A 23831-nucleotide genomic window follows, 5' to 3' on the forward strand; every position below is an offset into this window, starting at 1 on the left:
AGTGTGGAGGATCAGAGGGATTTTGGAGTCCGAGTCCATAGGATGCTCAAAGCAGCTGTGCAGGTTGACACTGTGGTATGGTGTATTGGCCTTCATCAATCGTGGAATTGAATTTAGGAGCTGAGAGGTAATGTTGCAGCTATATAGGACCCTGGTCAGACCCCACTTGGAGTACTGTGCTCAGTTCTGGTCACCTCACTACAGGAAGGATGTGGAAGGCAGAGAAAGGGTGCAGAGGAGATATACAAGGATGTTGCCTGGATTGGGGAGCATGCCTTATGAAAATAGGTTGAATGAATTTGACCTTTTCTCCTTGGAGCGACGGAGGATAAGAGGTGACCTGATAGAGGTGTATAAAATAATGAGGGGCGTTGATTGAGTGGATAGTCAGAGGCTTTTTCCCCAGAGATGAAATGGTTGCCACAAGAGAACACAGGTTTAAGGTGCTGGGGAGTAGGTACAGAGGAAATGTCAGGAGTAACTTTTTTACTCAGAGAGTGGTGAGTGCATGGAATGGGCTGCCAAAAGTGGTGGAGGCAGATACAATAGGGTCTTTTAAGAGACATTTAGATAAGTATATGGAGCTTAGTAAAATAAGGGGCTATAGGTAAGCCTAGTAATTTTTTTTGTAATTTATTTTTTATTGAAGTTCATCATCAAACAAACATTTCCATAAGATGTATTTCAGACATAGCACATATATATCATATATATCACATATCTCCACAAAGTATTTATCTGAGGTATACACTTATAGAAAAGAGCAGAAAGAAAGACCAAGTAAAAGGAAAAAACTATGTACAAGTAGGGAGTGATCTTTTTTTTACAACATATTCATTGATTTGTGAGAATAAAATCAGGCCTATGAGGCATTATGCAGTTAAACCATTTTCCCCAATATGTATCAAATTGTTCCAGCTTATGATTAACAAATGCTGTTATCTTCTCCATTTTGTAAATGTCCATTGTAATTTCCATCCATGTGTTTAAAGTTGGGCTCTCCTGTGATAACCATTTCCTAGTAAGAGTCTTTTTACCAGCCACCAACAGTATATTCATTAAATATTTATCTCTTTTCAACCATTCTTGAGGTATATATCCTAAATATATGGTTTTACTCTCTAAGGGTATTTCCATTTAAAGATGTTCTGTAGGGCATTGTGTATCCCCCTCCAATAGTCTTTGATAACAGGGCAGCCCCAAAAAATATGATAATGATTTGCATTTTGATTTCCACAATTTCTCCAGCAAACAGGGAGGTTCTTATCATAATAGGATTTCTGAGAGGGTGTAATAAAATATCAAGTTTTTCCATCCAAACTCCTTCCATTTCTGTGAACTGGTACACTTCCATTGATACCTTCATATTATTGTCCATTCTTCCTCAGATATAATTATCCCTCCTTCCTTCTCCCATTTTGTTTTAATGTATGAAGTTGAATGTGTTTTAAGATTTGATAACCCTTTATACATGCTTGAAATGATTCTACTACCATTATCTGAATTATATGATTTTCTAAATAGCTCTATCTTGTACTTGCTTTGGTTACACTTTTAAGCATCTTATTAAAATATTGTCGCATCTGTAAATGCCAATTAAATTTTTGTTTTTCTAATAAGTGTTTCTCTTTAAGCATTTCAAAACTGAACAGTGTTCCTTCTTTCATTATGTTACAAAGAACTGTTATTCCTTTAGCTGTCCGGTCCTTAAATCTAGCATCCAAATTATTTAGTGTAAAATCCGAGTCATATGCACACAATTTAAGAATTGCAATATCTCCCTCTAGATTATATTCTTTTATAGTAGTTTTCCATATTTTAAGAGTCAATTTCACCCATGGGTTATCAATAGTATTTATGTACCTTTGCAGGTTGTTATCAGCCAAAATTGCTTGTATGGGGATGGGAAGTACCCGCTCCTCAATGTTTTTCCATTGAACGTCAGATGATGGGTTGCACCAACATATCACAGCTCTCAACTGTGCTGCAAAATAATAATCTCTAAGGGAAGGTAGGCCCCATCCCCCCTTTTCCTTTGCTAATTGCAAAGTTTTGAGACGAACTCTAGGCCTTTTACCCTACCAAATATACCTTGATAACATCTTGTTCCATTCATTGAATTGATTTTGATTAATCTCTATTAGTAGGGTCTGAAAGAGATATAACAGTCTGGGCAGGATATTCATTTTAATAGACTCAATCCTTGAAATGAGATTTAAAAAAGGAATCAGGTTCCATCTTGAAATATCTTCCTTAATTTTTTATATAAAGGCTGATAATTACATTCTAATAATTTTGCCAAATCTTTTGGCATAATGATGCCCAAATATTTGAAAGACCCTGTTTGCCATGCCCAGGGATATCTTCCAATTTCTCTTGGTAGGCTATAGTAATATGAAAGTAATTGGGTTTTATCTATGTTGATCTTGCATCCTGATAATTGACCATATTGTTCAAAGGATTGCATCAATTTAGGTAAAGAGTATGTTGCTTGCCCTAGATAGATCAAAATGTCATCTGCGTAACAAGCCAATTTATGCTCTGTCCCTTTAATAGTAATTCCCCTGATATCTTCATTTTGTCTGATGTATTGAGCTAATGGTTCCAGATATAACGTGAAGAGTAGTGGTGACCATACACAACCCTGTCTCCTGCCCCTTTCTAGGGTAAGACTGTTTGATAAGTATCCATTGATTTTAATCCTAGCAGTAGGATTGTCATATAGTGTCTGTATAGTTTTAATAATTGTGTCTTGGAAACCAAATCTATGTAAAACTCTGTAAAGAAAATTCCAATTAACCAAATCAAACGCTTTTTCAGCGTCCACGCTTATCACTATTGCTTCAATTTTATTTTTTTTATATGATCCATAATGTGAAGTGTTTTTCGTATATTTTCTTGTGTCTGGCATTGTCATATAAAACCTGTCTGATCGTTACATATCAGTATGGGAAAAAACTCCTTGAATCATTTGGCCATGGAGGTAAATAATCTATAATCTACATTAAGAACGGATATTGGTCTAAATGACCCGCATTCCATTTTATCCTTACCTTCTTTCGGTATAGCTGAGATTATCGCTTCCTTCCAACTGGGTGGCATTTGTGCCTTTTTTAGAGCCCAGTTTAGTGTAGGGAGTAAAATAGGAATTTAACTCATTTTTAAATTCTTTGTACCACTCTGCCGTATACCCATCTGATCCTGGTGACTTGCTTAATTTAAGCCTAGTAATTGCAGCTTTTAATTCAACTTCAGTTATGTCAGCAGTCATTGTTCTATTTTGTTCTTCACTTAAAGTGGGTAACTCTAGAGAATTCAAGAAGATGTCAATTTGGGTTATGCTTCCCCCTGGAACTTTGGAATATAGAGTTTTGTATAACACGTCAAAAGCTTCTTGAATTTCACTTAGCTTTTTTTTTAAATCATTTTGTTCTTGAATCCCTAATTCCATGAATTGTATTTTCTGCTTTTTTTCCGTTTCTATGGCAGTATTTTCATAGATTTTGATCCACTTTCATAATATCTCTGTTTCAGTAACATTAACTTTTTCTTGATTTCTTGCGTAGCCAGATAATTAATTTCATTCCTAATTCTTTTAATTTCCCTTAATGTATCCTGAGCCAAATTCAATTTGTGTTTTTTCTCTAGTTCCTTCAGCCTATTTTGTAATTCCTCTAATGATTTATTCCTTATTTTTTTCTTATATGAAGATATTGCTATAATTTTCCCTCTTAAGACAGCCTTCAGAGTATCCCATAAAATGGGAGGTGAAACCTCTCCATTATCATTAAATTCCAAGTAGATACCAATTTCTTTTTTAATTTGTTTCTTAAAGTATGGATCATTGAGTAGACTCGAATTTAGTTTCCAAATAGTATTCTTGGGTTGTAGGTCAAAATCAACAGATAAATAGATAGGTGCATGGTCACTTACACCTATTGTCCCGATTCCACAGGTGTTTATTCTGTCTTTATCTTTTCTAAATGTTATGAAATAGTCTATTCTTGTATATACAGAATAGGGAGCAGAATAATGACTGTAATCCCTTCTGTCGGGGAAAAGGTCCCTCCATGTACCAATTAAACCAACATCTTCAAAAAGTGTATTAACTTTCTTATGTAAGGATTTTGTTTCATAGGTTTTTTATTGGAAGAGTCTAAGTTTGGTTGTTATTGTAAATTTAAGTCTCCCTCACATATCAGGAGACCTTCTGTTTCCGCTACCATAATATCAGTAATTTTCTGAAAGAAACCGATATCATTTCCAAGGGGTGCATATATATTCAACAGAGTAATTGAATTTCCATCTATATTCCCCTTTACCAGAATATATCTGCCCTCTTTATCTCCCATTTGGAATACTTTTTAAAAATTTAGCTTACTTGAGATAAGAACAGCAATCCCTCTCCTCTGTCCTGATTTATATGAAGGGAGAAAAACAAATTAGTGAAGCCCATTCTTTTTAGTTTTCTATGCTCATTATCACTTAAATGAATTTCCTGTAAATATATTACATGGGCTTGTTCTTTTTTCATTTTGGATAAAATTCTATTACATTTTGATTGGATTCAATAGCCCATTGACATTAAAAGAAATGAATTTTACTTTGTCTTTGGCCATCTGTATTTATCTGTCAATGTATCATTGAAGTTAGCAGAATAAAACTTAACCAATCTACTCCCTAAACAAATAAGAACCAAGAAACGCAACTAATAACAAAAATGGAAACGAACGTGTGATTCCAAGGCTGAGGTCTCTAGTAGATGACCCTGCATTGAGCTAGAGGAAATGTCTAGCTGTGGGGGATAACCCCTCCTACTTGTGAGTTGAGGGCCCTCATTGCATTATTCATAAAAGTCAGTGAACAAATACATTACACAGAAAAGATTTCCTTGTGTACTCCTCATATATATGCACACACACACACACAAACACACACACACACACACACACATATATATTACATACATACACATATATGCACACATATATATATTCTCATTTTGGTAGCACACGGTCGGGTAGGAGAGCCGCTCGCTGCACTCCTCTCGGCCGCAGGCTCCACAGTGTCTCTTTTTTAATTTCCATTCCTTTTCCCCATTCTTGCCCCTCTTTTCAAAAAATACTATATTTGATGGGTTAACGGGGCTTAATACTCGTTTTTCTGGAGGAGCTAGTGACTTAAGCTGCCATTCTCGACGATGACATCACCGGAACCAAGCCTAGTAATTTCTAAGGTAGGGATATGTTCTGCACACCTTTGTGGGCTGAAGGGCCTGTATTGTACTGTAGGTTTTCTATGTTTCTAAAGGTTAATTTGTAGATTGAGTCTGTGGTGAGGAAGGCAAATGCAATGTTAGCATTCATCTCAAGAGGACCAGAATATAAAAGCAAGGATGTGATGTTGAAACTTTATAAAGTACTGGTAAGGCCACATTTGGAGCATTGTGAGCAGTTTTGGGCCCCTTGCCTTAGAAAGGATGTGTTGAAACTAGAGATGGTCCAAAGGAGGTTAAGGAAAATGATTTCAGGGTGAAACAGCTTGTCATATGAAGAGTGTTTGATGGCTCTGGGCCTGTATTCACTGGTATTCAGAAGAATGAGGGGTGATCTCATTGAAAGCTATCGAATGATGAAAGACCTTGATAGAGTGGATGTGGAGAGGATGTTTTCCATGGTGGGTGTGTCTAAAGCCAGAGGACACAGCCTCAGAACAGAGGGCTGTCCTTTTAGGATAGAAATGGGGAAGAATTTCTTTAACCAGAGCATGGCAAATCTGTGGAATTTGTTGCCACAGGCAGCTGTGGAGACCAAATCTTTATGTATATTTAAGGCAGAGGTGGATGGATTCTTGATTGGTCAGGGCATGAAGGTTGAAGACAGGAGACTGGGACTGAGAGGAAAAGATAGATCAGCCATGATGAAATGGTGGGGCAGACACGATGGTCTAACTGACCTAATTCTGCTCCTATATCTCATAGTCTTACGGTCTGAAATTACTGAATCATACACTGAGTTCTCCTGAACCATCAGAAAGTATTATCTCTCAACAATGCACGAAGTAGCAGGGATTTCATGAATTAGTTCTCCAGGAAACTGGGTGTTGTCTACAGAATTTTCACTCTTAGATTTAAACCCCAAAGCTATTTACATTTCTGTTTTGGCTTCAAAACTAGGAGGCACAGGCAGGGTCTAGACACTGCAAGATAATACTAGAGTACAGTAATGGTACAGGATACGAGTGGGTAATATCAAAGTTCAAAGTAAAATTATTATCAAAGTACACTTGCGTCACCATATACAACCCTATGATTCATTATCTTATGGGCTTTCTCAGTAAATATAAAGAAAGACAACAGAATCATTGAAAAACTGCATACAAGGCAGCCAACCCATGTACAAAAGACAACAAATTGTGTGAATACAAAAAGAAAAATAAGCAAAATAATAATAGTAAATAAATAAGTTATAGATTTCAAGAATATGAGGTGAGTCCTTGAAAGTGAGTCTGCAGGTTATGGTTCATTGTTAGTGCGAGTGAAGGTAGTTCAGCAGCCCGATAGTCGATCCATTCTACCTGCTGAGATACGTGATGATGGAGATTACAGAAATTTCAAACATCTCCAGGCTCAGGGGTGCTGCCCAAAGGTGGCAAATTAAAAATGTTGTTTTCTTTTCCAACCCGGTCACCACAGACCAGTTAGTTTAACTCCAAGATCTGGAAGAAGTAATGGGAAATGGAATTACAAATGTGGATTAATGACAGAACCAACGTGGGTTTGTAAAGGCAGACCATGTCTAACTAATTTAATAGAGATTTTTGATGAAGTAATGAAGCCTGGGATGAGGTAAATGCAGCTGGTGTGATGAAATTATCAATAAAGTTCTACATTTTTAATGAGGATTGAAGACCATGGCATTGAACAGTCTGGAGCAATATGGAAAGGAAACCAACTAATTTACAGGTAAGAAATAAGAAAAACAAAGGGCTAATTTTCAGGATGGAGGGAAGCAGACAACAGATCACCAAGAAGATGATTCCTTTTATTACTGCATATTAATAGAACAGACTTGGCCAAACAGGGTGCAACTTGCAGCCTCATAAGGCCAAACTGATGGGCAGACAGCAGGAAAATGGGAAGTGTTAGAACTTTGCAGGGTCTCGCTAATGTAGAGGAGGCTTCATTGGGAGCACTGGATACAGTAAACGTCCTCAACAGTTTCTATCATAGATCTGATAGATGTGTTTAGGGTATAGACCATGGACAGTGACCAACAGCTCCTGTTGATGTAGGTTTAGGAAATAAGTGAATGAAGGTGATTGGCAAAAGGACCAAAGGTCCCAGGAGGAGGAAAACTGTTCACATGCTGCATGTGGCTGGGTTCTGGGATTATATATAGATTTAGCAGCTGACAGAGATTCAGATATGACATTCTAAAGGGAACAGATAAATATCTGAAGAGAATGAACTTGCAGGACAATGAGGGAGAGTGGAACTAGTTGGATTGTTCTTGCATTGAGCCAATGTAGTGCTGGAGAGATTCAGTCTTGTGTATCATCAGCTCTCACTATGGTAGTCTCATTAGTCACTGCAAAGTCCTTTCCACCAGAGACCCACTGTTGTGCAACAGTAAAAGTTTGTTATTCTGAAGTTTATAATCACAGGGAGCAGACATCAGATTTCATTCACATTTACATTGATCAGTGTGGTAGTTCAAAATGGTTTAATCGATTTGTGTCGCTCCAAATGTGTGTTTCAGATGTTAATATTGAGTGGCATGACATTGGGAGACAGTGTATAAATATGAAGGTATTCCCTTTGGAAGATGAATGAAAAAGTTGATTATTTAAACAACTACATTGTTGAGATTGCAATATGAAAAAATGAAAAAAAATGTTGCAGTATGTGCAGGTACAGAAAATAATTAGAAAAGCTTGTGGAATGTTGACATTAATCATTGAGGATGTAAAGAGGAAAAATAGAAAAGTTTTGAAGCACCTTTACAGGTCACTGGTGAGATCTCATGGTGTCCAGGAAGTCCTCATTATCTGCTGACTTACAGGCTGTGGATTAACATACTGAGGAGTACATGGCCTTCCTCAGCAGTAGGTTGGAAGATATTGTGCACTGCTCTGCGCCATTTCCTGTGGCATGTACTGCATCCTCAGATGGCTATGGTATCTGCTCTGCCCGACTGCAAGAAACTGCAGTCTTGTGTGCTCAGCTCATCACATCTTGGAAACCATCCCCCCCCCCATGGACTCTATCTATATTTCTGCCTCAGTAAAGCAGCCAGACCCCTGCCCACCCCAGATATACTGTCTTCTCCCCATTCTCATTGGGTAGAATATACAAAAGCCTGAAAGCATGTACCAACAAGGCCAGCTTCTATCCTGTTTTTATAAGAATATTAAATACTTTGTCTGTACAACAAGATGCACTTTTAGAATGCTTTGCAGAATACCTCATTAAAACCTTACATCTTATTGTCTAGCTGCACTGCACTTTCTCTGTAACTGTAACTCTTTATTCTAAACCCAGTATTGTTTCCCTTGTTCTATCTCACTGCACTGTGCAATGAATTGATCTGTATGAACAGTATGCAAAACAAACTTTTCACCAGGCTATGTGATAATAATAAAACAATTCCAGTTCCAATATCTTGTGTTGGCAAATAGTGAAGAAGCTGGTCTGGTACTGGGTCAAGGTCAGTATCACTAGTCAGTTTGGTAATGGGTCAGCATCAGTATCCAGGGTCAGACTGTTAACGCGCAAACAACAACTTTACTTTCAACATCTCCCTCCAATACACTTGCTCTATCTTCATTTCCTCAAAACCTCTAGCCACCAGATGTTTTTCTGGAATAATTCCTGATCGGATTTCTTTCAGGGTGCACACCATCTTGTAGACACTGTCTATTGGTTACTGTCTCTGGCTTCCTCAAATAGTCCATTATTTCTCCAACTTCTGTTTTGCAGGTTCAAATGACACCTCATTACTTCTAAGACTTCTTCATTTTGACTTTTCTCAGATGGTCCAGACTGATCTGGTCTTGATTTAATATGAAGTCTGTCTACACATGACATGTCGACTGACCCTGCAGTGTCAGCAACTGTGACTGGTTCTATGTAATTCAAGTTGTACCAACTTTTGTTTCTCCCAGTAGCTTTGCCAGCTCATCCTAAGACTTCAGCTTTGTATCTGAGATACGAGTGTTTTTGCGTACAAACCTCACAGTTGGTCCTGTTTTAAGGGTGAAACTTACACGTTGTCTTTGTACTTGTGAGAATTTCTGCTCGGGCAAGTCTGTTGAGTTCTCAACTGAACTCTCTTCCACATTGTTTGTGCCGCCATTAAGCAACTCTGTTAAATCCCCAACTGCACTCTCCTCATCCCTGTCTGTGCTATGCGACTGTGTACCAGGTAAGTGCTTTTCACTTTTTGTGTCATTCTCCACAGAGTTCTGATAGTCTTCAGTCTGTGCTTTATTTAGTCTGGATTGATGCATTCTCACATATGTACCTCCATGTCTCAATGCCACAACTCCATCCTGACCAATGACAACTCCAGGACCTTTCCATTCTGTACAGTCTGCTCTTTTGTAATACAATTTGTTCCCTGTGTCATATTTATCATTTGTAGGTTGGACCTGTGCCCTCAAATTCTCTGAACACTCTGCTTTAGTGAAAGCCTTCCTTGATTTATGCAGTGCTGAAATATGTTTGCCAACCCACTCACTCCTCAAAGGGCCCTCCAGAGCAGGTGGTCTGTTAACGATTTCAGTGGGGAAGGTTTGGATTCTGGCTGATCACCAATTGATACAGGCTATAGCCATGTACATTGTGGATGGTATTCTTCACATAAGGGCCCAGTATAGGGTTGTTCCAATCACAGCCATTGCTTTTCTTTACCTTCAGCATTATTTCAGCAAGCGTTTGATTGTGTCGCTCCAGAAGTCCAGGAAGTCAGGAAGATACCGGATCTCAGGAGCAGGAGTTTGTAGAATGCCTACAGGATGGCTTTCTGAAGCAGTTTGTCCGTAAACCCACCAGGGGATCGGCTGTTTTGGATTGGGTGCTGTGTAATGAGCCTGAGGTGATTAGGGAGCTAGAGGTAATGGAACCCCTTGGAAGTAGTGATCATAATATGATCAAGTTCAGTTTCAAATTTGAAAAGGAGAAGCTGGTATCAGGTGTATCAATATTTCAGTGGAACAAAGGAAATTACAGTGGTATGAGAGAGGAACTGGCCCAAGTTGATTGGAAAAGTAAGCTAGATGGAGAGACGGTAGAGCAGAATTGGATGAAATTTCCACAAGAAACAAGGAAAGTGCAGGAAAAGTATATTCCAAGAAAAAAGAAAATCATAAAAGGAAAAATGACACAAATGTGGCTAAAGAGAGATGTTAAGTTTAAAATAAAAGCAAAAGAGGCAGCATACAAGGAAGCAAAAATTATTGGGAAAACTGAGAACGGGACGAATTCTAAAAATTTACAGAAGGAAACTAAGAAAGTCATTAGGAAAGAAAAGATGAATTATGAAAGGAAATTGGCAATTAACATAAAAAAGGACACTAAGAGATTTTTTAAATGTATGAAGAGTGACATGGGTAGGTATAGGACCTATTGAAAAGGATGCTGGAGAAATTATAATGGGTAACAAAGATGGCAGAGGAACTAAATGAGTATTTTGCATCAGTCTTCACAGTGGAAGACATTAGCAACATACCTGATAGCCAGAGGTCTCAGGGAATAGAATTAGGTACAGTCAAGATTACTAGAGAGAAAGTGCTTGGGAAGCTAAATGGACTAAGGATAGATAAGTCTCCCGGACTGGATGAGGTGCATCCACGGGTTCTGAAGGAGGTGGCTTTGGAGATTGTGGAGGCATTGGAAATAATCTTCCAGGAATCAGTAAACTCTGCCATGGTTCCGGACGACCAGAAGGTCGCAAATGTAGTTCCGTTGTTTAAGAAAGCGGGGAGGCAGCATAAAGAAAATTACAGACCTATTAGTCTGACATCGGTAGTTGGAAAAATATTGGAGTCGATCCTCAATGGTGAGGTTATGAATTACCTTGAGGTGCATGACAAAAATAGGCCCAAGCTATCATGGTTTCATGAGGGGAAGATCCTGCCTCACCAGCCTATTGGAATTTTTTGAGGTAATCTCAAATAAGATTGACAAGGGAGAGGCTGTGGATGTTGTGTATTTGGATTTTCAAAAGCCTTTTGATAAGGTGCCACATAAGAGGCTGCTTAATAAAATGAGGGCCCATGGAATTAAAGGAAGGATATTGGAATGGGTGGAGCATAGGCTGATAGGCAGAAAGCAAAGAGTGGGAATACAGGGATCTTATTCTGGCTGGTTGCTGGTTACTAGTGGTGTTCCGCAGGGGTCTGTGTTGGGGCCTCTTCTTTTTACACTGTATATCAATGATTTGGATTATGGATTAAATGGTTTTGTGGCTATGTTTGCGGATGACACTAAGATAGGTGGAGGAGCAGGAAGTGTTGAAGAAGTGGAAAGGTTGCAGAGAGACTTAGTCAGTTTAGGAGAGTGGGCAAAGAAATGGCAGATGAGATACAATGTTGAGAAATGTATGGTTGTACATTTTGGAAGAAGAAACAATTGGACAGATTATTATTTAGATGGGGAGAAAATTAAAAAATCAGAAGTACAAAGGGACTTGGGGGTCCTAGTGCAGGATACCCTAAAGATTAACCACCAAGTTGAATCGGCAGAAAGGAAAGCGAATGCTAAGTTGGCATTCATTTCAAGAGGAATAGAGTATAAGAGTAAGGAGGTGTTGATGAGGCTCTATGGGGCAAATGGTGAGACCCCATTTGGAATACTGTGTGCAGTTTTGGGCCCCCTATTTTAGAAAGGATGTGCTGATGTTGGAGAGAGTTCAGAGAAGATTCACAAGGATGATTCATGGAATGCAAGGACTAACATATGAGGAGCATTTGTTGACTCTTGTATTCATTAGAGCATAGAAGAGTGAGAGGGGATCTCATAGAAACAGTTCAAATGTTGAAGGGGTTGGACAGAGTAGATGTGGAAAGGCTTTTTCCCTTGGTGGGTGAGTCCAGGACAAGAGGTCACAGTCTCAGAATTAGAGGGTACCCATTGAAAACAGAGATGAGGAGAAATTTTTTCAGCCAGAGGGTCGTAGATTTATGGAATTCGTTGCCACATACAGCTGTGGAGGCCCAATCATTGAGGGTTTTTAAAGGAGAAGATTTGCAGGTATTTAATTAGTCAGGGTATCAAGGGATATGGGAAAAAAGCCGGAAATTGGAACTAGACGGGAGAAGAGTTTAGCTCATGGCGGAGTGGCAGAGCAGACTCTATAGGCTGAATGGCCTACTTCTGCTCCTTTGTCTTGTGATCTTGTGAGTATCAGTAGTCAGTATGATACTGGGTCCATAGAACACTACAGCACAGTGCATGACCTTCAGCCCTCCATGTTGTGCCGACCCATATAATCCTTAAAAAAAAGTACTAAACCCACACTACCCCATAACCCTCTATTTTTCTTTCATCCATGTGCCTGTCCAAGAGGTTCTTAAATACCCCTAATGTTTTAGCCTCCACCACCATCCCTGGCAAGTCATTCCAGGCACTCACAACCCTCTGTGTATAAAAAGTACTTATCCCAGTATGGGTACCAGTATGATACTGGGTCATGGTCAGATCAGGATCAGTACCAGTAGTCAGCGAGCACTGTAAGGGTAATGTTTTTAGACTTCTCCAGTGCGTTCAACACCATCCGCCCTGCTCTGCTGGGTGAGAAGCTGACAGTGATGCAGGTGGATGCTTCCCTGGTGTCATGGATTATTGATTATCTGACTGGCAGACCACAGTACGTGCACTTGCAACACTGTGTGTCAGACAAGAGTGGTCAGCAGCACTGGGGCTCCACAGGGGACTGTCCTGTCTCCCTTTCTCTTCACCATCTACACCTCGGACTTCAACTACAACACAGAGTCTTGCCATCTTCAGAAGTTTTCTGAAGACTCTGCCATAATTGGATGCATCAGCAAGGGAGATGAGGCTGAGTACAGGGCTACAGTGGGAAACTTTGTCACATGGTGCGAGCAGAATCATCTACAGCTTAATGTGAAAAAGACTAGGGAGCTGGTGGAAGACCTGAGGAGGGCTAAGGCACCGGTGACCCCTGTTTCCATCCAAGGGGTCAGTGTGGACATGGTGGAGGATTACAAATACCTGGGGATACAAATTGACAATAAACTGGACTGGTCAAAGAACACTGACGCTGTCTACAAGAAGGGTCAGAGCCGTCTCTATATCCTGAGAAGACGATCTTTAACATCTGCCAGACAATGCTGAGGATGTTCTACAAGGCTGTGGTGGCCAGTGCTATCATGTTTACTGTTGTGTTCTGGGGCAGCAGGCTGAGGGTAGCAGACACCAACAGAATCAACAAACTCATTCATAAGGCCAGTGATGTTGTTGGAGTGGAACTTGACTCTGACAGTGGTGTCTGAAAATAGGATGCTGTCCAAGTTGCATGCCATCTTGGACAATGTCTCCCATCCACTCCATAATGTACTGGTTAGGCACAGGAGTACATTCAGCCAGAGACTCATTCCACTGAGATGTAACACTGAGCGTCTTGGGAAGTCATTCCTACCTGTGGCCATCAAACTTTACAACTCCTCCCTCGTAGTGTCAGGCACCCTGTGCCCATAGGCTGGTCCTAGACTTATTTCCACTTGGCATGGTTAACTTATTATTTAATTATTTATGGTTTTATATTGCTATATTTCTTCACTATTCTTGGATGGTGTGGCTGTAACGAAACCCAATTTCCCTCAGGATCAATAAAGTATGTCTGTCTGTCTGTCTGTAGGATACTGGGTCATGGTCAGATCAGTAGCAGTAATCAGTAATCAGGGTCAGTATCAGTAGGATACTGGGTCATGGTCAATAATCAGTAGGATAGTGGGTCAAGGTCAGTATCAATGCTCAGTCTGGTATTGGGTCAGAGTCAGTAATCCCAGGGTCAGTATCAGGAGTTTATTACTGGGTCAGAATCATGTCAGGCACCACCTGGGTCAGGAATGAGGCTGTTTTTATTTAGCTGAAGCTTACAGAGGTGATATCATAGGAGCAGAATGAGGCCATTTGGCCTATCATTCCATCATGGTCAATTTATCATCCTGCTCAACCCCATTCTCTTGCCTTCTTGTAACCATTGACATCCTTATTAATAAAGAACCCAGCAGTCTCCACTTTAATTGCATACAAGATATTAAGAGGAATAGACAGAGTGGACAGCCAGCACCTCTTCCCCAGGACACCACTGCTCAGTACAAGAGGACATGGCTTTAAGGTAAGGGGAGGGAAATTCAAGGGGGATATTAGAGGAAGGTTTTTCCACTCAGAGTGGTTGGTGCGTGGAATGTTCTGCCTGAGTCAGTGGTGGAGGCAGATACACTAGTGAAATTTAAGAGACGACTAGACAGGTATATGGAGGAATTTAAGGTGGGGGGTTTTATGGGAGGCAGGGTTTAAGTGTCGGCACAACATTGTGGGCCAAAGGGCCTGTAATGTGCTGTACTATTCTATGTTCTAATTATACCCAGTGGCCTGACCTGCACAGCCATTTGTGGCAATGAATTCCACAAATTCACCCCCATCTAGTGAAAGAAATTCCTCCTTGTCTGTTTTAAATTATTTGTCCTTCTAGTCTGAGGCTTTGCTCTGATTTTACACTTCCACACTACAGGACTCATCCTCTCCACATCTGCTCTGTCTAGGCCTTTCAGTGTTAGAAAAGCTTCAATGAAATCCCCCCAAATACAAGGAAATCTGCAGATGCTGGAAATTCAAACACACACAAAATGCTGGTGGAACACAGCAGGCCAGGCAGCATCTATAGGAAGAAATACACATACAATGACATAGAAACATAGAAAACCCAACAACACATTACAGGCTCTTCAGCCCACAAAGCTGTACCAAACAGGTCCTTACATTAGACATTACCTAGGGTTACCAAAGCCCTCTATTTTTCTGAGCTCCATGTACCTGTTCAGGAGTCTCTTAAAAGACCCTATTGCATCCACTTCCACCACCAGCAGCCTATTCCACACGCTCACCACTCTCTGCATAAAAACTCTCTCCTGACATCTCCTCTGTACCAACTTCCAAACACCTTAAAACTGTGCCCTCTCATGCTAGCCCTTTCAGCCCTGGGAAAAAGCCTCTGACTATCCACACAATCAATGCCTTTCATTTTTTGAAGAAGTTACGAGGAATGTTGACGAGGGTAAGGCAGTGGATGTAGTCTATATGGACCTCAGCAAAGCCTTTGACAAAGTTCCACATGGAAGGTTAGTTAAGAAGGTTCAGTCGTTAGGTATTAATGCTGGAGTAATAAAATGGATTCAACAGTGGCTAGATGGGAGATGCCAGAGAGTAGTGGTGGATAATTGTTTATCGGGATGGAGGCCGGTGACTAGCGGGGTGCCTCAGGGATCTGTTTTGGGCCCAATGTTGTTTGTAATATACATAAATGATCTGGATGATGGGGTGGTAAATTGGATTAGTAAGTATGCCGATGATACTAAGGTAGGAGGTGTTGTGGATAATGAGGTGGATTTTCAAAGCTTGCAGGGAGATTTATGCCGGTTAGAAGAATGGGCTGAACGTTGGCAGATGGAGTTTAATGCTGAGAAGTGTGAGGTTCTACATTTTGGCAGGAATAATCCAAATAGAACATACAGAGTAAATGGTAGGGCATTGAGGAATGCAGAGGAACAGAGAGATCTCGGAATAACTGTGCATAGTTCCCTGAAAGTGGAGTCTCATGTAGATAGGGTGGTGAAGAGGGCTTTTGGAACGCTGGCCTTTATAAATCAAAGCATTGAGTACAGAAGTTGGGATGTAATGCTAAAGTTGTACAAGGCATTGGTAAGGCCAAATTTGGAATATTGTGTGCAGTTCTGGTCACCGAATTATAGGAAAGATATCAATAAATTAGAGAGAGTGCAGAGACGATTTACTAGGATGTTACCTGGGTTTCAGCAATTAAGTTACAGAGAAAGGTTGAACAAGTTAGGTCTCTATTCATTGGAGTGTAGAAGGTTGAGGGGGGATTTGATCGAGGTATTTAAAATTTTGAGAGGGATAGATAGAGTTGACGTGAACAGGCTGTTTCCATTGAGAGTAGGGGAGATTCAAATGAGAGGACATGATTTGAGAGTTAGGGGGCAGAAGTTTAAGGGAAACACGAGGGGGTATTTCTTTACTCAAAGAGTGATAGCTGTGTGGAATGAGCTTCCTGTAGAAGTAGTAGAGGCCAGTTCAGTTGTGTCATTTAAGGTAAAATTGGATAGGTATATGGACAGGAAAGGAGTGGAGGGTTATGGGCTGAGTGCGGGTAGGTGGGACTAGGTGAGATTAAGGGTTCGGCACGGACTAGGAGGGCCAAGATGGCCTGTTTCCGTGCTGTGATTGTTATATGGTTATATGGTTATTATCTTATACACCTCTATCAGCTCACCTCTCATCTGTCTGTCAAGGCACTGAAGCAGGGACCCAATCATTGACCAAGTACTGTGCACACGGTGATATTTACTGAGTAGCAAATCCAGAGGGACAACAAAGTCAGCATCAAAGTTCAGGCGGAGATCAAAAATTCCAGAGAAATCCAAAAACCAGAATCAGGAAACAGGTCAATATTCAGGCAGACAGAGTTCAGATACAAATGCTGGAAAGACTCAGGAAAATTCACTGGCACAATCTGGCAACAAATAGGTGAAAACACAGGACTGAAATAGACTGAGCAATAAACAGAGAGGCAGATGATAGGTGGAGCACAATGAGACACAGGTGGCAGCAGTACAGGTAATAACGAGAAACAGGTGAGAGACGGAGTACTCAGTGATACGGGGGCTGGAGTCGAGCAGGAGCGGGGACAGGAGCACATGACAATTCAAAACCACAGACTGACAGCCAGGGGAAAACACACAAAAAGACAAAGTTCAACTGGAGGTACCAACAGTAAAGCTTCCCCTCTACGGCTGCCTCCTGGCATCAAGGCAGGTGGAGCTGGGTGCTGGTGATGAAAGTCCCTGATGAGAGAGGGGACCCAGTACCTTGCGTCAGGACTGTAGCTCCACAAGGTACTGGAGGCCACGGCTCCAGCAACGAACGTCCAGTAGAGGACACACTGTGAAGGCCTCTGACCCATCAATGAACCGTGGTGGTGGTGGGGGGGTTTGGGGACAGGACACGGGGTAGTTTCTGAAAGTCTTGATGAGGGACACATGGAAGGTGGAATGAATGCGGCAGAGAGTGGAGGGGAGCTTGAGACAGACAGCAGTAGGGCTGATGCCTTTAGCAATGGGAAAGGGGCCGATGAAGCGGGGGGGGGGCAAGTCTGCGGGAATCCGCCTTGAGGGGCAGGTCTCGGATTGAAAGCCACACACATTGTCCTTGGGGTAACGTGGGGCCTTGGAGCGATGGCGGTCAGCTCGACGATCGATCCCAGCAGAGGCATGGAGAAGGGCAGAATGAGTACACCTCCACGTCCGCTAACAATGGCGGATGAATGCCTCGGCAGATGGAACAGCAACCTCCTCCTCCTGGGCAGGAAACAGTGGAGGCTGGTAGCCAAGGTAGCATTCGAAGGGGAACAGACCCGTGGATGAGGATGGATGAGAGTTTGTGGTGTACTCGGCCCAGGGTTGCGGCTGACTTCACGCAGAGGAGTTCTGGGAGATCAGACACCGCAATACAGACTCCAGCTGTTGGCTGGCCCGCTCGGTCAGGCCATTGGTCTGTGAGTGGAATCTTGAAGGCAGACTCACAGAGGTACACAGAAGATTACAGAATGTTCTCCAGAAGTTGGATGTGAATTGAGAGCCCCTGCCTGACACAACATCTACAAGTAAACCATGTAATTTAAAAACATGCAGTACTAACAATCTGGGTGTTCCTTTGGCAGAGAGGAGTTTCAGAAAAGGAATGAAGTGTACAGACTTGGAGAAGCGATCAACAACTTTGAGAATGGTGGTGTTATCATCTGATGAGTGGAGATCGATAACAAAGTCCAGGGCAATGTGGGACCAGGGTCTCTTGGAGATAGACAGGGATTGTAACAGACCAGCGGCTGACTGGTTAGAGTTCTTGCCTTGAGCACAGGCCAAGCAGGCTGAGATGAAGTTAAGGATGTCATCTCCCATGGAGGGCCACTAGAACCACCAAATGATGAGGGTCTGAGTACACTTGATTCCAGGGTGACAGGATAACCGGGAAGAATGACCCCACTGCAATAAAGGTGAGCGGACAGAGTTGGGAACATAAACATGGTTGGAGGGGCATTGACTAGGGGCTGCCTCGCTTTGTAGAGCAGCTTGCGCAATGGATTCGATGCCCCATTGCACCGCACCCACGAGACAGTGAGCAGGGAGGATGACATCGGGGACCTCAGGGGTCTCAGAGGAGGGAAGAGGGCATCAGGTTTTCCATTCTTCAAACCAAGGTGGAAGGACAGAGTAAAATTGAAACTTGAGAAAAACAGGGACCAACGAGCTTGACAGCAGTTGAAACACTTGACTGTACAGATATATTCCAGATTCTTGTGATCAGTCCAGACTAAGAATGGAACCTTGGCTCCCTCCAGCCAATGCCTCCACTCCTCCAGAGCTAGCTTCACAGCCAGCAGCTCCCAGTTTCCGACATAGTAATTCCACTCCGTGGGAATGAGGCGGTGAGAGAAGGCGGCACAGGCGTATACCTTCTCATCCTTGGCCAAGCGCTGAGAGAGAACAGCTCCTACGCCAATGTCAGACACATCCACCTCCACAATGAACTGCTGGTCAGTGTTGGGTAGAACCAGGATGGGGGCAGAGGTGAAACGTTGCTTCAGGTCAGGGAATGTTTTTTCACCTGCAGGGGACCAGGAGAATATGACAGCAGATTGGGTAAGAGCAGTGAGTGGTGCAGCCAGTGTACTGTAATTTCTGATGAAATGGCGATTGAGCTTAGCAAAGCCCAAGAAGTGTTGCAACTCCTGACGAGTTGAAGGTTGGGGCCATTCGACCACTGCCTTGACCTTCTGTTGGTCCATCTGAATGGAATGGCCTGAAATTACATACCCCAGGAAGGAGATGGTATTGCAATGAAACTCACATTTCTCAGCCTTCACAAAGAACTGGTTCTCCAGAAGGCACTGGAGAACTCTACGGACATGACCTATGTGTTCAGCAAGAGACTTAGAAAAAAATCAAAATGATGTTAAGACACACAAAAACAAATTTGTTCAGCACGTTCCTGAGAACGTTATTTATTAGGGCTTGGAAGACAGCAGGGACATTGGTGAGACCAAATGGCATGACCAGATACTCGTAATGGCCTGAGGCAGTGTTGAAGGCCATCTTCCACTCATCCCCTTTACGGATGAGGAACAGATGGTAGGTGTTACGGAGATGAAGCTTGGTGAAAACTGAGGCTCCTTGTAGTAGTTCAAATGCTGAGGTCATGAGCAGAAGACAATAGCAGGTCTTAACAGTGACTTCTTTCAGGCCCTGGTAATCAGTGCATGGACACAAGGAGCTGTCCTTCTTTCCAACAAAGAAAAAACCGGCACCAGCAGGGGAGGAAGACGGCCAAATGAGGCCTGCAGCCAGAGACTCTTGAGTGCACTTACCCATGGCTTCTGTTTCAGGTACGAACTGGGAATACAGGCAGCTGCTTGGGGGAGATGTGCCAGGATAGAGATCAATGGCGCAATTATACGGACGATGAGGCAGCAGGGAAGTGGCCCAGGACTTGCTGAACACAGCTTTGAGGTCCATGTATTCAGGAGGGATGGCACTAAGGTCTAGAAATTACTTGGGGGGGGATCTGAGCTTGGAGCCAAGGGGATCTGAGCATGGCTGAGGCAGTGGGAGTGACAGAATGGACTCCAGCCTACAATCTTGCGACTGAGCCAATCATTGTGGGGTTGTGTTCAACTAACTAGTGATGGCCCAGTACAATGGGAGCTTGAGGAGCTTAACTGTCCATGATGATTGCCAGATAAACTGAGACTCACCGGGGCTGTGACAGGGGTGATGTTAGCCAGTCTCTGACCATTCAAAGCATTGGCCATCAATGGTGATGGGAGAACAGACGTGGGATCAATAAAACTCCCCTCCACACCAGAATCGACCAAGATGGAGACTGCTCGACATTGGACGACCTTTTCCGGAGAAGCAGGTATGAGAATGAGTGGTGTAGAGGAGGGCCGGACAGGGGTCACACTCACCAGTACTCCTTGTCCTACTGGTGAACACTTGGCTTTTACTGGGCAGGTGGAGATGAAGTGGTCTGGTTGGCCACAGTACAGACAGGAACAGATGCTGATTCTCCTTTTTCTTTCAGTTGGCGTCAGGTGGGTACAGTCAATATGCATAGCTTTGGGCTCTGGAACGGGAGTTGTAGATGGGGGCAAATGGCAGGGCAATGTGGACTGATGAGGAGCTTGGAATTCACCCAGTGACCCCAGAGACTCTCTGGAACCCCTCTCTCTGCAGCGCTGCTGAAGGCAAACATCAATACAGATGGCCAAATCCACCAGGGCTTCAAAGGTGGCAGGAAGGTCCTGGGTGACCAGCTCATCTTAGTTGTCTTCGGAGAGGCTGTTCAGGAAGGTGTGGTACCGTGCCTCTGAGTCCCAGTCGCTGGAGGTGGCTAGGGTCCGGCACTAGGCGTAATCTGACACAGATCTGCACCCCTGGTGCATGTGCAGCGTTTCATGTGCAGCCTCTCTCCCGTGTTTGAAGCGATCAAACACTAACGATTTCCAGTGCAAATGCATTCTACTACTTGGGTAAAGGGAGGCAAGACTGTGCAGGCATGTGATGTCAGCCAGTAGAGTGGGAAAAGTTTGAAAAGAAAATGTTATATCCAGTGGACAGCGGAGTGAGATGCAGCAGACTGGTGGGGCTTTGGCTCAATGGGCTTAGGCGGTAACGAGGCAAGGTAGGTTTACCTGTGTTAATTGCAGAAAGGAAGTATGTGTGTGAGGCTGGTTTTCTGTGCTTGGTGTCAGATATGAGAGGTCCTGGAGACTTCCAGCCTCCCAGACGGCCATATCTACACCCGATGTGTGGAGCTGCAGCTCCTGAGGGAATGCGTTAGGGAACTGGAGATGTAGCTCGATGACCTTCGTCTGGTCAGGGAGAGTGAGGAGGTGATAGAAAGGAGTTATAGGCAGGTGGTTACTTCAGGAACATGGGAGACAGACAAGTGGGTAACAGTCAGGAGAGGGAAGGCGAAGAGTCAGGTACTAGAGTACCCCAGTGGTTGTACCCTTTGACAATAAGTACCCCTCTTTGAATACTGTTGCGGGGGACAGCCTACCTGGGGGGACATAGCAGTGGCCGTGCCTCCAGCACAGAGTCTGGCCCTGTGGCTCAGAAGGGAAGAAGAAGGCAGCAGTAATAGGGGACTCTATAGTTAGGGGGTCAGACAGGTGATTCTGTGGACGCAGGAAAGAAACTTGGATGGTAGTTTGCCTCCCAGGTTACAGGGTCCAGGATGATTCAGATTGCGTCCACATTATCCTGGAGTGGAAGGGAGACAAGCCAGAGGTCGTGGTACATATTGGTACCAATGACATAGGCAGGGAAAGGGAAGAGGTCCTGAAAACAGACTACAGGGAGTTAGGAAGGAAGTTGAGAAGCAAGACCGCAAAGGTAGTAATCTCGGGATTACTACCTGTGTCACACGACAGTGAGTATAGGAATGGAATGAGGTGGAGGATAAATGCATGTCTGAGCGATTGGAGTGGGGGCAGGGATTCAGACTTCTGGATCATTGGGACCACTTTTGGATCCCAATTTTACTTATTGTCAAAGGGTACAACCACTGGGGTACTCTCTAGTACCTGCCCCTTCCCTCTCCTGTGACCTGTACAAAAAGGACAGGTTGCACTTGAATCCCAGGGGAACCAATATACTGGCGGGGAGGTTTGCTAAGGTTACTGGGGAAAGTTTAAACTAGAATTGTTGGGGGTGGGAACCGAACTGAACAAACTGGGGAAGAGGCGGCTGGCTCACAAATAGAGAAAGCTTGTAGACAGTACAAGAGGGAGGATAGGCAGGTGATAGAGAAGGGACGCGCTCAGACTGACGGTTTGAGATGTGTCTATTTTAACGCAAGGAGCATTGTGAACAAAATGGATGAGCTTAGAGCATGGATCAGTACTTGGAGCTATGATGTGGTGGCCATTACAGAGACTTGGATGGCTCAGGGACAGAAATGGTTATTTCAAGTGCAGGGTTTTAGATCTTTCAGAAAGGACAGGGAGGGAGGCAAAAGAGGTGGGTGTGGCACTGTTGATCAGAGATAGCATCACGGCTGCAGAAAAGGTGGATGTCAAGGAGGGATTGTCAATGGAGTCTCTGTGGGTGGAGATTAGGAACAGGAAGGGATCAATAACTCTACTGGGTGTTTTTTATAGGCTGCCCAATCTTAACAGGGATATCGAGGAGCAGATGGGAAAACAGATCCTGGAAAGGTGTAATAATAACAGAGTTGTCATGATGGGAGATTTTAATTTCCCGAATATTGATTGGTATCTCTCTAGATCGAGGGGATTAGATGGGGAGGAGTTTGTTAGGTGTGTTCAGGAAGATTTCTTGTCACAATATGTAGATAAGCCTACAAGAGGAGATAATGTACTTGATTTTGTATTGGGAAATGAACCTGGTCAGATGAGGACTAGAAAATTGCAAATGTCACTCTAGTCTTTAAGAAAGGAGGGAGGCAGAATAAAAGGAAATTATAGTCCAATTGGCTTGACTTCAATGGTTGGAAAGATGTTGGAATCTGTTTGTAAGGATGACGTTTCAGGGTACTTGGAGGCATGTGATAAAATGGACCAGTCTGCATGATTTCCTTGAGGGGAAATCTTGCCTGGCAAATCTGTTGAAATTCTTTGAGGAAATATCAGGCAAGATAGGAGAGTCAGTGGGTGTTGTTTATTTGGGTATTTAGAAGGCATTTGATAAGATGCCACATGTGGCTGCTGAACAAGATGCTATTATATTCCATCATATGATATTCCATGATATTCCAGGAAGGATACTAATATGGATGGAAGATTGGCTGACTGACAGAAGGTAATGAGTGCAAATAAAGGGGGCCATTTCTGAATGGCTGCAGGTGACTAGTGATGTTCCGTTGGTGTCTGTGTTGGGTCTGATTCTGTCCACATTTTACGTCTATGATTTGGATGATAGAATTGATGGCTTTGTGACCAGGTTTTCAGATGATAGGTGGAGGGACAGGTAGTGTTGTGGAAGCAGGGGGTCTGCAGAAGGAATTAGACAGATTGGGAAAATGGGTAAATGGAACATAATGTAGGGAATTGTATGGTCATGCTCCTTGGTAGAAGGAATAAAGCTGTAGACTATTTTCTAAATGGGGTGAAAATTCAATTATAAGAGGTGCAAAGAGACTTGTGAGTCCTTGTACAGGATTCCCTAAAATTTAACTTGAAGGTCAATCAGTGGTGAGGAAAGCAAATGCAATGTTAACATTCTTTTCAAGAGGACTAGACTAGCATGTAATGCTTAAGGTTTATAAGGCATTGGTCAGATGGCACCCAGAATATTAGAAGCAATATTAAGCCTCTTATTTAAGAAAAGATGTGCTGGGATTGGAGAGGGTCCTGAGGAGATTTATTAGAATAATCCCAGGAATGAAAGGGTTAACATATGAGGAGCGTTTTATGGCTCTGGGCTTGTACTTGCTGGAGTTTAGAAGAATGAGTGAGGATCCCATTAAAACCTATTGAATATTG

Source organism: Hypanus sabinus, chromosome 5, assembly GCF_030144855.1.
Source record: "Hypanus sabinus isolate sHypSab1 chromosome 5, sHypSab1.hap1, whole genome shotgun sequence".
Lineage (NCBI taxonomy): Eukaryota > Metazoa > Chordata > Chondrichthyes > Myliobatiformes > Dasyatidae > Hypanus > Hypanus sabinus.